Source organism: Nicotiana tabacum, chromosome 6 (genome assembly GCF_000715075.1).
Source record: "Nicotiana tabacum cultivar K326 chromosome 6, ASM71507v2, whole genome shotgun sequence".
Lineage (NCBI taxonomy): Eukaryota > Viridiplantae > Streptophyta > Magnoliopsida > Solanales > Solanaceae > Nicotiana > Nicotiana tabacum.
The window spans coordinates 214,768,287-214,784,273 of NC_134085.1; the positions used below are offsets into that span (position 1 = coordinate 214,768,287).

The 15,987-nt window shown below is 37.3% G+C and overlaps 1 non-coding gene across 1 annotated transcript; it reads left to right on the forward strand.

Annotated features, from left to right (window-relative positions):
* The first annotated feature begins 11,748 nt into the window (after positions 1–11,748).
* LOC142182483 (small nucleolar RNA R71) lies at positions 11,749–11,855 on the forward strand. Its single transcript, XR_012711302.1, has one exon. It is a non-coding gene; the product is annotated as a small nucleolar RNA R71 (small nucleolar RNA).
* The last annotated feature ends 4,132 nt before the right edge of the window (positions 11,856–15,987 follow it).

Consider the following 15,987-nt stretch of genomic DNA (forward strand, 5'->3'; position numbering starts at 1 on the left):
TTAGCAAGTGCTGAAACGTATCCTTCCACATCAGGTTGAAGCAAAAGGCAAGTTCGCCCCGAATTGGCAAGGGCCATTTATGTAACTAGAGTATTGTCCAATGGTGCTTTATGTTTAACAGATTCGAAGGAAAATGCATAGACATGGCTATCAATTCTGATGCAGTCAAGAGATATTATGTATGATTTCTTTGTGATAATTGTTGATTGTTTGTACTTGGCATTGTTTCGAAGAATGAAATGACGAAGGCAATTTGTTCCGATATCTAAACAATCTACCCTTTGTTACCCCTTTTGATCCTTATTTATTTCTTTCATACCCCTCTTTTGGAATCAATAACGAAAAAGAGAGAAAATAAAGAAAATAAAAGAAGCAAAAAGAGAAAGTACAAGAAAACAAAGAAATTTGGGTGTGAACTACGTTTGACCTGATTCCTTTTAAGGATACATAGGCAGCCTCACGGCTCGGTCATAGTAAAATAAAAGTCAAAAGATCCCCAAGAAAGAAACTGGGGCAGAAGTTGTGATTGTAATAAGAAATGTGATTCTAACAGTTGTAATTCTAACCCATTTTAAAGTTGTTTTGAGCCCGTTTTATACCCTTTTCTTTCCAAGCATATTCTAAGAACCCACATTGTTGTCCAAAGAAAGACCTCCCGATCAGTCTTCGAGAGATACCAAGTTAAGCAATGTAAAGAGAATTCATATCAGGGGCAACACTCCGGTTCAAGCAAGAGAAATCAAAAAAAATGAGAGAGTCTTATTGGTGAAAACCCTCATGGGCACCATGAGGCGATAAAAGCCGAGAGAAAGTAAAAATGAGAGAGTCTTATTGGTGAAAACCTTTACAGGCACCATGAGGCGATAAGGAATCGAGGAATTAACAAATGAGAGAGGTTTGTCAGTGAAAACCCTTCAGGGCACTGCAAGTCGAACAAGGTCAGTAAGTTGGCGGAAAGTAAATTGAGTTGTGGAAATCTGGGAGCACAAAGTAAAACAATTGGAAAGGAGATTGGTTAAATAGATTGGGCTGATTAATCCAAAATGCATACCATGATCATTGGTGCCAGTGACTCCACTCAGATAAGTTCCTCTTCCTATCTCCAACAGTCATCCAAATTTGGATTTTCCTCTTTATTCTTAATTCTCAAAATCGTTGCATTTCATTGTTGTTAATTTTTACTCCTCTAAAGCTCTCCCAAGGTTAGCCTTGTTTCAACAAATAAGAAGGAATGTCAAAGTGTACTACCAGATTCAAAATTGCACAAAGCAAAATGCGGCTAGGACATAATAGAGATAGTAAGATGAAAAATGGGACATAGGGTGTAAGCAAAGGTTAAATCGGTGGAATGGTTCAGTAATGTCGTGGGAGATGTACGGGTCCAGGTAGAAAGGTCAAGAAGGGAGAATAACAGTTGGGAGATCCTGCAGTCAAGGATCAGTCAGAAGGTCAAAACAGTCTTTTCGACCAGTTCAAGTCAGTCGAACGAAGCAAAGCATGGCAAAGAGAAAACCACCCCCAGCAAGAATGCCACAACTAACTGCCACGTTTTAAACTAACAAGATTTTCTTTGAAACAGGGGAAAAGATGGCATTTTTCTCAGGAAGCGCCCTGTAAGGATAATAAGTACCATGCAGGTTTGATCGCATAATTCTCAGGACCCTCCTGGAAAATGGGACGTAGGTTAAAATCCAAAACAAACATAAGTAGTGAATACCAGACAAATGTGCACCAAAAGGAATAAGTTGTCTTCAATGTTCGCATAAGAGTTTTCAGGACCCACCCAAATAGTGGGACGTAACTTTAAGCATTCCATTAGATAAGTAAGTATTGTTATAAGAGAGTACAATTTAGAGTTGAAATTGTCATTCGTAAGATAAGCTTTAAATTGAAATTTCAGGACCCTCCTGGATAATGGGGAGTAGTTTAAGATTTTCTTAGATAACAAAATTTAGAGGAAGTCATACCTTTAAAAGATATAGCTTAGATTTAAAATTGTCGTTTAGTTGAGAATTGTCAGGACCCCCCTGGATAATGGGACCTAGCTTTCAAATTCTTAGTAATATTTGGTAATATGATCCAGTTTAACACTCACAGATGCGCTCAGCTACCAAACTGGGGCAGAAAATTTTCTTTTGTTTTGTCTATTTTTGTTGAAGTCAGGTGCCCATCTGAAGAACAGGGAGAACAACACGGATGTTAAAGATAAGAGCGTGACCAAGTACTAGCAATCAGGCGTTCACCTGGAGAACAAGGAAAAACAGTTGAAATATCAGCAATCAGGCGTCCACCTAGAGAATAAGGAACAACAGTTGAAGTATCAGTAATCAGGCGTCCACCTGGAAAACAAGGAACAATAGTTGAAGTATCAGCAATCAGGAATCTACCTGGAGAACAAGGAAGAACAGTTGAAGTATCAGCAATCAGGCGTCCACCTAGAGAACAAGGAAGAACAGTTGAAGTATCAGCAATCAGGCATCTACCTGGAGAACAAGGAACAACAGTTGAAGTATCAGTAATCAGGCGTCCACCTGGAGAACAAGGAACAACAGTTCAAGTTTTAGCAATCAGGCGCCCTCCTGGAGAGCAAGGGAGTACAATTCAAGTTTCAGCTTTCAAGTTCTTACTAATATTTGGTAACATGATTTAGTTTACACTCACATATGTGCCCAGCCACTAAATTGGGGCAGAAAATTTTCTTTGTTTTGTCTATTTTTGTTGAAATCAGGAGCCCACCTGGAGAACAAGGGAATACGTTTCAAGTTTCAGCAGTCAGGAGCTCGCCTGAAGAATAAGGGAATGCAATTCAAGCTTCGGCAATCAGGCGCCCACCTGGAAAGCAAGGGAATACACTTCAAGTTTCGGCAATCAGGCGCCCACCTGGAGAGCAAGGTAATACAATTCAAATTTCAAGTAATCAGGCGCCCTCCTGGAGAACAGAGGAAAGGAAATAATAGTCAAAGGAATACATTTAAAATGTTTAGCAATCAGGTACCCGCCTGGAAGAGAGGGAAAGCATCTCAAAAAATACAATTCAAGTTCAGCAACAAAGGAACTTCTAAAGAAAATACAAGTCAACAAGGCAACAACAGTCACAAGATCAAGTTTGAAAATAAATCTTTGTAAAGGATAGATTATAGCTTAGTCTAGCTTCTTCATTTTTGTCATGGTATAATAAGGAGGTCAGTAAGCAGTATCAGCAACAGCAGCAGTAACAGTGAAACCACAACTTCATGGTAGTCCCAGCTACCGAAACTTCCCGAACTACATTGACCTGATTCCTTTATAGCCAAGGATATGTAGGAAACCTTTGAAGCAGAGGTCAGGTCAAATCTTTCAAAAAATGCTTCCCACAGAGTATTCAAACAGGCAAAAATCGCTCGTATCCACTCACTTTATCTTTGCACGAAAACTCTTCGTGTTTCCGGGCAAAGAGGGGCGGCTGTGAGCACGTGATTTTTGCCTCACACGAATTACTCCAAAAGAATTCCCAAAATTAGATTTTTTTCTTTAATTATGTGTTATTTTTAGGAATTATTGTGCGATTTTCCTGATTGTTTGCATATGTTTGTGTGCATGTTTAATTTTATTAATGCATTAAAAATACAAAAAATATAGCATTTGCATTTAAGATTTGATTTTTTGGAATTAATTAATAATTAGGAGTTTTATAAAAATAAAAAAATAAATAATAATAATAACATATTTTTAGTCAAATTGTGTGCTTTTCTTTTAATTTAGTGTCTAATTATTCATGTTAATCATAATTTAGAGTGAATTAGTATTTTTAAGATTAATTTTGGTTTTATAACTTAATTTAGGATTTTAATTTTTGAAAATAATAATAATAATAAAACATGAAAAGAAGGAATTAATTTGAAAAGTGAAGAAATGAAAAATCAAAGTTTGGGATGTTCTTTAAACCCAAATCTGCATGCCCAAAAAAATACGCCCATACCCGGTCCAAACTTTCAGGTCTTTGAGACCAGCGAAACGACGTAGTGTAGGGACAGAACTATATCGTTTCGATTTCAACAGATCTCAACCGTCCATTCATCTACATCCAACGACCAGAACTTCGCCCCATCACCCGTATCTGACCCTGACCCGCCCCTAAACCGGTCTTGCCCCATGAAACCAAAATGACCCCGTTTCCCATTTACGATTTAATCGAAGCCGTTGGATTCCAATCATCCAATGGCCCTAATTAAATCAAACATTTAATATATCAAATCCCTCCAAACCCGACCCTTCCCATTTCATCCCCCATCTCTCATCAGAGACCAAACATAACGCCACCACGAACTGTTGCCTTCCTCCCACCGGAAATCGCCTCACGGTGGTTCCGGCGGCCCAAATCACCCCATCTTACACCATAGAATACCCTCACTCCCCTCTTCCCGAATCCACAAACCTTATCCCTCAAATATCCCTAGAATCCCTCGAATTTTAGATCAAAGGGATGAACCCTAGCGTCGCCCTAACTTCCTCCTGTGGCGGCGCCACTTCCAACCAGCGCCAAAATAACACCATGGAACCATCAAGACCCCCTCTTCCCAAATCCTTACTCCGCTTCCCTCGAACATGGCCTGAACCCTTCGAATTTTAAATCTAGGGTTCGAGCCATAAAAGCCCAAAGCCAAATTCAGACATGCAAGACTACTCCTTCAAGTTTTCTCAAGTGTTCAAGACGGTTTGGTCACAAAATAATGCTGCTCGTTTGTTCTTGGCAGAGAACAAATGATTGACATTATTTGGGGACCAAACTGGATTATCAGTTGCAAGTTCAAGTGTAGGGTGAGTTCGTTCCTATTTTATGGTTATTCTTATTTTCATTTTTCCCCATCTCTGTTTCTTTTCTCTGGTCGATTTCAGTTGAAATTCGACCAGTTCTCCATTTTAAAATGTCTTCTGTTCACTATTTTGTTTTTCAAACTGCTTTGTTGTCGGCTTGTTTAAAATTCTAAAGTCGTATCTTGTTTAATCACTTAGTCAATTTAACTGACATTAATCTGATAATTTCTTGTTGATAAGAATTGATTAGTGTAAGTTTGATTCAATTGTTTATCTAACTTAAGAAGCTTCTCAATAGTGGTAGGGTATAAATTGCACTACTAAATTAATTAAAGGCACTAGTTTAGTGGAGACAATTAAGAAATAGAAAGCTGAAATTGATAATGGGAATGACACTAATTGATTAATTTAGAGAAAATAAGTTAGTGGGGATAATTAAAATAAGAGAAGGGACACTCGTAATGGGGATGACATTAATGGAATGCCTATAAAAAGACACGAACAAGAGAACATTCTAAAAAAAAAGAGGACCGGAAGAGAAGATAATCTGAGAAATACTGAAAAAAATAGATTTTTACTGTTCCATTAGAATTTCCGAGATTTTGAGGCTTTTCATTTATGAAACAATTCCTGAATAATCATAGGTTAAAATGATTTGAATGTGCTGGTTTTCAAATGTTTGGTTCAAGTTCTGACTGTATTTTGATTACTAAGTATCAGTTGATCCTTCTACTAGGCTGAATTTGGCTAAAAAACTGGTTTCCTTTGGTTTATTTTACTGCTGAGTTCTGTTGATGCTACTGTTGCACCTTACCCCTCTTTACTCTCATTTCCAAGTATTCATCTCACCTCCCAATGTATGAGAATGGATGAATATGAAGATTGGTTCCCTTAAATAGAAATTTGTACTAATGCAATTTGTTATTCAAATGTTTCTGCACTTTCGAAACTGTTTAGCTTAGTTTAATCTTATTATATTTCTTTATGTTTGTTCCGAGTATGGACTGCTGTAGTATTAATGGTTGGGTAGTTCATTGTGGAGCATCAAAGGTGCATGAAAGGTCATGTTAAACATTTGGCAATGTTTGAAAGTCGTCGGTATCTATGAGATTGGATAATTAGTACATTTGGTGATCGGTATGTAGGCCAGCTTCTATATTTAAATTGTTGAAAGGAGTATGTTCAAAGTTAAGTTGTAAATGTGATTAAGTATAGAATCCATGTTATAAAGGGGAGGTGTGATTATATAGTTAGTTGTTTCAGTGGTGTTCCAATTCTTAATATGTGAATAACATCTTGTGAATGTGTTTCATGGCTATGGATTGCATGATATTCATGCCAATCCATCTCTGCAGTAGTTTAGTGAGTTTGATCTAAATGTACCTTCCATTAAACATGTATTAAGTAAGAGCTTCTTAGTTTGCCGTAATATATTTGGATCTACTATGCATAATGGATGTGTAATTACTTAACATGGAATTTGGTTTATTAATTTCAGGGGTGTTCTAGCTTAGTGGTATCTATGTTTATACAATGTTGTAATTTTTTTTTATTATTTTTATATGTTCAAAGGGCTGTTGGTGTAATTGTACGTTTAAAATTAAATTTGAAAACCTATGAGTTGATCGTGTTGCTGTAGGGATTCGACCTTGAATCCCTGCGTGGCCATTACACTGTGTCATTGAATTGGGCTGGCATTGGTAACATGATACTGGGCTCCCTTTGGGCCCAGGATTTAGATAGTATCTGGACTCATTAGTAATTAAAATAAGGTAGGTTGTTGGGCTCAGGTTTGAGCCTAAACTGGGCAACCTCGTGTTAATTAAACCATCAGTCCGTTAATTGAAGAAGTATAAAAGAATGGGCATTAGTTGGGTTGTAGGGATTACTTCTGAATGAGACAGGAATCCGGGTAATTGGAAAATGAACGGGTTGAGTTTTGGTCATATTATGCATCGGGTTTAATATCAACTTTATTTTTCTTTCTTCATTTACACTAGTAGTATGTTTATTTAAGGTAAATTACTTGCATTTGAATGTTAAATATTGTTTGATTTATTAATTATGTGAATTTGCTTTAGGTGGTTTAGGCTAGTCAATATAATAAAATCTGGGTGTTGTAGTGCCATGATAAAAGTCATTTAATTGTTGGAATTTTACATCTCAAGCCTAAGGCTCAAGAATGCGAAAAGTAGTTATTCTCGTAAATGTCTCTACCTTAGTGTAATGCTAGTTATTCTTGCAAATGGTTGTTTATTAATGAGCAATTAAGGCTGCAAATTATAATAGTTGGCGCAGTTTGAAAGGTGGGAGCGAATTAACTAATTAGTGTAGGAATTTAATTGAGGTGCGTCATGCCGAACAAAAATGACAATTGTGTGATCCTCGCTTTAATTAATTTTTAACTCAACCTTAGAATTCAAGGCGTACCATTTATCAAAATTCTATGGCACTCGCGAAGTTAAAACGCGTAGTTGCTTTAGACGCGTATTTTAATAATATTATCTTTCTAAACTCGGGTGCACATTTATGTGACCTAAATCCAAATCTTAACAACGTTAAATAAAATATGTCGCGGATCGAGGGTGCATTTCATGTGGCATGATTACGGGTTCTAGAATTAAGACCAACGTATGCGTTCGCGCAATGTTGGGCGAAACAATCTTAATCTTAATAAAATACTATCGTGGTTGTGTACATGTTCGCATGACATAAATACGATTCTAAAAGCAAAATCGGAGTATGCGCAACTTTGTCCCAATTTTCTTAACATTAATAAAGTGTTATTAATTGTGGATACGTTTGCGTGACATAATTTTTGACGCGCCAAACAAAGGGGTATACGTGCGCGTAACCCGTTTCAAGATAATTTTCTTGATTAAAAAGCGTTGAAAGGTAAATGCACATAGGTTTTAAAATTAGTAATTAAACAATTTTAATAAGCCAAGTAAGATCAAAGCGACCGTGCTAGAACCACGGAACTCGGGAATGCCTAACACCTTCTCCCGGGTTAACAGAATTCCTTACCCGGATTTCTATATTCGCGGACTGTATTACAGAGTCAACCGTTCCTCGATTCGGTATTTTAAACCGGTGACTTGGGACACCATAAATCTCCCAAGTGGCGACTCTGAATTTAATGTAAATAATCTCGTTTCGATTGTCCTTTAATTGAAAAAACTCCCTTATACACTCCTTCCCGGGTGTAGGAAAAAGGAGGTGTGGCAATCACGAATCATTCTTGTAGTATATAAAATACACTTAAAATCTCTACTTTGCTCCCAATTTCGTCTTCAACGTACCTACACATAAAATAAACTCAATTAAGCACAAATATATTATAGTTTAGCATTAAAGCCCCAAAAAGTTAAGGTAAGTAATGCACTAAAAATATATAATTATAGCCAAACATCACTACTCCACACTTAAATGTTGCTTGTCCTCGAGCAATCAAACTACACTTTATATAGACACGACTTTTTTAAACAATTCTCCTAACTCATCACACCAAGAATCTTTAAAATACACTAAGGACAAGAGTGTAACATCTTCACCTCAAGATTTGACTCACAAGTACCATACATTATTTACAACTCACTCACTTACTCTTACATAGAGGTCAATGACATTACCTTTTCCTCATAAATCAAGTGCCCTCACACAACAAACGACAGTAGTTCCACACCCAATAAAATTTAAGAACAATTAGGAACTCAAGATAGAAAGAATTCACTCACTCTTAGAAACAACATTCATATGCCACAAAAGATGCACCATAGGCTTGCCTGTAGTGTACTACTCTACTAATCGAGCTCATTCAGTCTAGGATTAAAGTAGGACTTTAATTGGTTGTAATGTAAGCTGCGGGTCGGGTAAGATACATATGGATATAAGAGCGACTACACCTCCCTAAGCACTTTAATACATACATTTTAACATTTAAATCTCATACTTATGTCAATCCATAAATTCACCTTCACATCAATGTATATTAACTCCAAACCATCCACCCCACACTTTAACTTTTACACAGTTCATATAATTCAAGTGCTCATGAGAGGTTAGAAGGTTCAAATAGATGGTTAATTCAAACAAATGGGTAAGGCTTGTAATGTGGTTGCCAAAGAAGCAGGATTACAGGCTCAAAGGGTTAACTACAATACATAACAATTGGGCGGGTAAAATATGTGTATCTGGATCAACAAAGAAACGCTTATATCACTTTCAAGGCTGAACAAAATTACTATTTCGCTTTGCAGACACACTGGGCAAATTCTAGACATTAAATGCAATCCACAGAATAACACATAAATCTCACACACACATGGCACATAACTCACTCAGGTTGGACTCATCAAGACACTCTAGTCAAAGCAGTTAAGCAAAGTTAAGATTATACAATTTAAGGTATTTATACAAGAGTAAAAAATTGTGTCTAAGCGTCACAACCAAAGTACTCACTATTCTCAAGGCATAACAAAGTCAAGAGATATTGCTTCAATTCAATTTATAGCACAATATCTCCTACTCCTAAAAAAAATAAAACTAACTACACCCGGTTCAAATAAAATTCTTACAAAAGAACCGCGGCACAAAGAAAAACCAAGGAAAAATTACCACACTACCTACAAAGAAAATCTTTTTGTCATTTTTCTTTAGACTTAAATCCCTCAATAAAACTGTCTAGGAGATCCATCGTCGGGAAAAGTATAATTTTTCTTCTTCTTTTTTCTTTTTTTGATATTTGTTCTTAGGAGCTACTAAAATATTACACAATTACGAAAACAAAAATAAGAAGTTAATATTTTTCTAACATACTACTACTAATTATCTAGAGAATTTCTCTCACCCTATACTTAAAGAAGTGCAGTGTCCCCACTGCACAAATAAAGTAAAATAATAACAAGGGTAGATAAGAAACTCACTGAAAGGCTAAAGGCCGAAGCAATCACAACTCACGACGTACTCAAACTTCCCTCAAGCATGGTCCTTTGTGTGGGCACCCCGCACTTAGTTCCAACCATCTAGCTCGCTTTTGAATTCTTCCAATGGTTTTGCTTCCGATGATTGTAATCCTATAAAATAGAAACAAATAATACATAAAAAAATTACAAAAATAAAAATAAAAGAAAGCAGTAAAGCTGGGTTGCCTCCCAACAAGCACCTAATTTAATATCGCGGCACAACACTACTACTATGCTCAGGCTGGGCGCTTTTTCTTCTTCTTTCTCCCATTAAGTCTAGCCTTTTTACACACTCTCAGAAGGTCTCTTCTTTCATCTATGGCTCTTTTCTCAATCATCCTTACCCACTCAGCGTGCAACACCATTTCCTATAACTTAGTTGTCCCATCCGAATCACTACAATTCACATACAGACTCTGCTCTATCCCCTTCAGTTCTACCACAGTAATCATGCACAAGTCCTCATAATGCTTAGGAAGCTTAAGTGTCTTGTACACATTAAAAGTAATTTTCTCATCGTCAACTCTCATCTTCAACTTCCCTTCCCTAACATCAATAATCGCTCCACTAGTAGCTAAGAATGGTCGCCCTAAAATAATGGGTACTTCCTTATCTGTCTCGTAATCAAGAACAAAAGAATTAGCAGGAAGAATAAACTTTCCCACTCAAACTAACACATCCTTAATAATTCCTTCTGGCATAACTAGTGACCTATCTGCCAACTGTAAAGCGATTGTAGTAGGTCTAAGCACTCCCAATCCGAGTTGCTTGAACAAAGAGGATGACATCAAATTTATACAAGCTCCTAAATCACACAGGGCTCTACCAACTTCTTATTTTCCAAGAGACAGAGGAATTGTGAAACACCCAGAATCCTTTAACTTAGGAGGAAGTTTACTCTGAACTATAGCACTGCACTCTTCAGTAAGTGCAACTATTTCAAACTCTGTATGTCTTCGCTTGTTTGCCAATATCTTTGAGATACCTTGCATACTTAGGCACTTCTCATAAAATTTCCACCAAAGGCAAATTCACACGCACTTAGCTCAAAACATTTAAGAATTTCTTTTACTTAGCGTCATCTTTTTGCTTTTGCAGTCTTTGTGGAAACGAAGGTGGTGGCCTTTTCACAATTACTGGCTCTAATCCTTTGTTCTCTTTCTTATTCTCCTCAACTGGCTTAGGAACTAATTCTCCTTCAGGACTAGCTATATACTTCTTTTTCTCTGGAACGTCTTCTTATACTCTTCCATTTCTCAAGGTAACCGCATTGACTTGAGCCTTAGGATTAGGCTTAGTATCACTCGGGAGAGCTCCAACAGGTCTAATATTTTGATTGTTAGCCATTTGCCCAAACTGACTCTCTAGATTTCTGAACTCTGTGCGCAATTGTTGATTGTCTATCAAGAGTTTTTTCATCATGTCAGTCAACCTCTCTTCTGCTTACTATGGGGGTTTAGGTGGTTGATTGTAGTTAGCTTGAGTCCTGATATTCTAATTTCCACCCCTAAGAGAAGTTAGGATGATTCCTCCAATTCGAATTGTATGTGCTACCATATTGAGCATTTTGATTTATCGACCCTCTAGCTTGTTGCCCTACGTAATAATGGATTCAGGATTCACGGGGCATATGTCAGTTGTGTGACCTTCACCACATAACTCACATCAAATAGACATATGTTACACATGTTGCATCTGTTGTGCTTGATGCATTGTCATTTTATTCATCTGATTTGCTAATCTCGCTATATCTGCCCTCATGGCTAAGAAATCATCAAGCTCGATCACACCTACTGCTTTTTGTTTAAGTGCTCTTCGTGGTTCCCCATCTCCTTGCCAATTATTATCATTAACAGTGAAATTATTTAGCAGGATATGGATCTCACTGTACGGCCTTTCCATGCAACTACCCCCACATGTTGAGTCAAGATTCATCTTTGATGCCTCGTCCAGCCCATCAACGAAAGTGTGACCCAGCACCTCATCAGTCTGACAATGGTGTGGGCAGTCTCTGAGTAGCTTCTTGTATCTTTCCCAAGCTTGTCAAAGAGTCTCACCATCTTGTTGTTGAAAACCAAGAATCTGGCTCCTCAGCGACTTTGTATTCTTAGTGGAAAAAACTTGATTAAGAATTTCCTTGCTAGATCATCCCAATTGTGGATTGAGTTCGCGGTCTCCTTTGGCAACCATTCCTTAGCTTTCCCCATCAGTGAAAAGGAAAACAATGTCAGCCCGACATAGTACTTGGAAACGTTCGAATAATTGTAAGTGTCTGTAATTTCCAGAAAGTTCTGAATGTGCCTCTGCGGGTCTTCATGAGATAGACCCATATATTGCCCTATGGATTGAATCAGTTGTACCATGTACTATTTGAGTTCAAAGTGACCTGTGATATCAGGCTTCACAATCGGCTGAGTCATTGTCACGACCCAGATTTCCCACCCTCGGGAGTCGTGATGGCATCTACTAGTGAAAGTTAGGCAAGCCAACCAACTAAACTATTTACCTTGTTTCCATTTTTAATCCAATAACAGTTAAGAGCCAACAATTAGATAATAACATAATGGAATAAGCGGAAGGCTGCATTGTAAAGTTTTAATAATACTGCTAATACCAATCCATAATAAATCTACCCAAGACTGGTGTCACAACTTCACAGACTGTCTAGAAGTACTACAAATAAAGGTCTGAAATAAATAAATACAACACTGTCTCTAGTAAATACATGAAAGAAATAGGAATAGTAGATAGAAGGAGACGCCAAGGCCTACGAACACCTGCAGGACTACCTCGGGTCGCTTGATGAACAAGAAACAACAATCTCACTGCGGTCCGAAGTCTACAGCACTGGGATCTACACAAAAGAGTGCAGAGTATAGTATCGGCACAACCGACCCCATGTACGGGTAAGTGCCTAGCCTAACCTTGGCAAAGTAGTGACGAGGCTAGGACCAGACTACCAAATAAACCTGTGCAGTCAAATCATATACAGCGGAAATAAAAGCAGATAATTACAGCTAAAGTTGGGCGGGGGAAACATGTTGCGGGGAGTAACAGATAACAACAGAATAACAGTAGAGAAATGTAAGGAACACCATAAATCAATTACCAGCAAAAGATAAGGAAATAAGAAACAAGTACACATGTAATACTGTTGCAGGCGTACAACCCGATCCCATTTCATATAGTCACCGTTGCAGGCGTGCAACCCGCTTCCATTTCATGTGTTACTGTTGTAGGCATACAACTCGCTCCCATTTTATGAATTACCGTTGCAGGCGTGCAACCCGCTCCCATTTTATTTATCAATACCAATCATAAAAGAATCTCGGCGAGGGATCAATAGTATAACAACAACATCCCGACAAGGGAATAATAACGTAACAACAACATCCCGACAAGGGAACAATAATATAATAACAACATCCCGTCAAGGGAGCAATAATATTACAACAACATCCCGGCACGGGAATAATAATATCACAACAACATCCCAAAGAGGGAACAATAATATCATAACAATATTCCGGCAAGGGAACAATAATATAATTCTCATATGAAGCACGAATAAACCACAACGGAGTCATAAAAATTACAATACAAGACTCACGGGCATGCTTGACACTGACGTATAGATACTCGTCACCATGCTATACGTCGTACTCCACAGTTAACCCGTAGCATAAAGACACAACTCTTAATCCCTCAAGCTAAGGTTACCAAACACTTATCTCGATGCCACGAACACAATTCAAGCCTCAACTATCATTTTACCTCTTGATTCCACCACCAATTCGCTCGTAACTAGCCACAAGTTACGTAACTATATCAATAAATGCTAAATGAATCAATTCCAATGCATGAAAATAGGTTTTCTAAAGTTTTTTCCAAAAAGTAAAAAATTGCCCCCGGGCCCACATGGTCAAAATCCGAGGTTCGAACCAAAACCCGATTATCCATTCCCCCACGAACCCCGAACCCAAATATACAATTTGTTTTGAAATCGGACCTCAAATTGAGGTCCAAATCCCCAAAATTTAAAAATCTTAGGTTCTACCCAAAACACCCAATTTCCCCCATGAAAACCTTTGATTTTGAGTTGAAATCATGACAAAAGATGTTAAAGATTAATGAAAACAAGTTAGAAATGACTTACAATCGATTTGGAAGAGTACTTGTCTTTGAAAAATCGCCCAAGAGTGTTTTGGTTTTGAAAGGGTTTGAAAAATGAAAGATTTTTGGCTAAGTTATGAATTTGTAGGTCGCAGATGTCGCAATTGCGACCAAGATTCAGTACCTGCTACACTCGCATTTGCGACCACTGTTCGCAATTGCGAACTCGCATTTGCGACGGGGGAGTCGCATTTGCGACCAAGGGGGATTTCTGGGCCTCTTCGCATTTGCGAAGAAATGATCGCATTTGCAATCAGCCTTGCCCAGGCCTTCTCTCGCATTTGCGAGCCAGACTTCGCAAATGCGAAGCCTGTAGACCTGCGACATACCAGCTAAAAACCTGCAACTTCCTAAGTCTAAATTTCACTCCGAGGCCTATCCAAAACTTACCCGAGCCCTCAGGGCTCTAAACCAAACATGTACACTAACCCAAAAACATCATACGGACTTGTTCGTCCAATCAAATCATGAAAATAACATGTAAAACTATGAATTAAACCTCAAAACTCATCATTTTCATTAGGAACACTTAAAGTTCATAACTCTTCAACCGGAGGTCCAAATCACGTCAAATAAACTCCATTTTTCACCAAATTTCATAGTTATCATTAAAATACTTTAACACGTTTGTAGCGAACTCCGAAACCAAAATACGGGGCCGATACCAATGGTTTCAAACATTAATTCTTTTCTTTATTTAATAAATAATTCAGTAAAATAATTTCTTTAAAAAATTAATTTCTAAGGCTTGGGACCTCAGAATTCATTTTCGAGCATATGCCCAAGTCTTATATTTTACTGCGGACCTCCTGGGATCGTCGGAACACAGATCCGGATCCGTTTGCTCAAAATATTGACCAAAGTCAACCATAATCAAATTTTAACTCTAGAAATTTTTATTTCTTATATTTTCACATAAAAGATTCCGGATATACGTTCGAATCACACACACAAATCGAGGTGAGGTAAAAAAAAGGTTTTAAGGCCTCGAAATGCTGAATTTGTTTTTAAAACAAGTGATGACCTTTCGGGTCATCACATGTATATCTCTTGGGATGAAAGAAAAATATAGAGGAAACTAAAGGTGTTTTTAATAGATTAATTAAACTAATTGATTATAAGCACCACATAAAATGTTCTTTAATACCCTGTGAAAAAATCACATCCAGTCAGCTTATACTCCAAAAATTACAAAAACCAAAAACAACCCCTACCCTATCACACTTGGAGAAGAACCATTAAGTTTTTCTATGCACAAGAGAACAGTAAATGACTAAATAAAAAATCTCATATCTTGGTATGTAATAATCAACAAACCAGGAACTCCCCAGTCCAATTTTTGGGGCATTTTTTCTTAAAAATCCATTCAAGATTATCATCTATGATTTGAGCGTTTACCTGTTACAGATTGTTGAATAGCTTTTTTATAATCTATGATTTTTTCTTCTTATTGCTTGGATTCTTCAACAAAGCATACAAAAATCGAATGTACAACTACAAAATTTCAGAAACAAGTTTGATCTTGAAAGTGGAATTCATATTATCTCTATATAACTCCATCAGCAACTACGAAAATTGTAAAATTGAGACCTAGAAATTAAAGAAATCGAGAAAGAAAAGAAAGGACAACTTGATTCGTTTCACATTAATTTTTTAAAACCTAGGGTTTGAAAAAACCCCTAAGTTTCAAAGTACTTTGGGGGAAATCAAAAACGAAGAGAGGAGGGAGAGAGAGAAAGAGAGAGAGAGAGGCGGACGGAGGGAGGGGTCGAATTACCTGGGAATGAAGTGAAGTGAGAAGCGTCTGGAGTGGAAGATACAGAGGGGAAAATACGATGTGAATAGAATGAGGGAAAACTTAAGGTTATGTGAATAATAATTAAACTTTCCCAATACTACCCTGGAAAATCTTTGTGTGAAATCTTTTTCATAATTATAAGAAAAAATTAAAAATATCCGTTTACATTGAGTCTATGGGAATATATAAAAACTTTTTTTATTTATTGTTTAAGTTCCCACTGTCTTCACTAGGAAATTTTTTCATTTTTATATAATT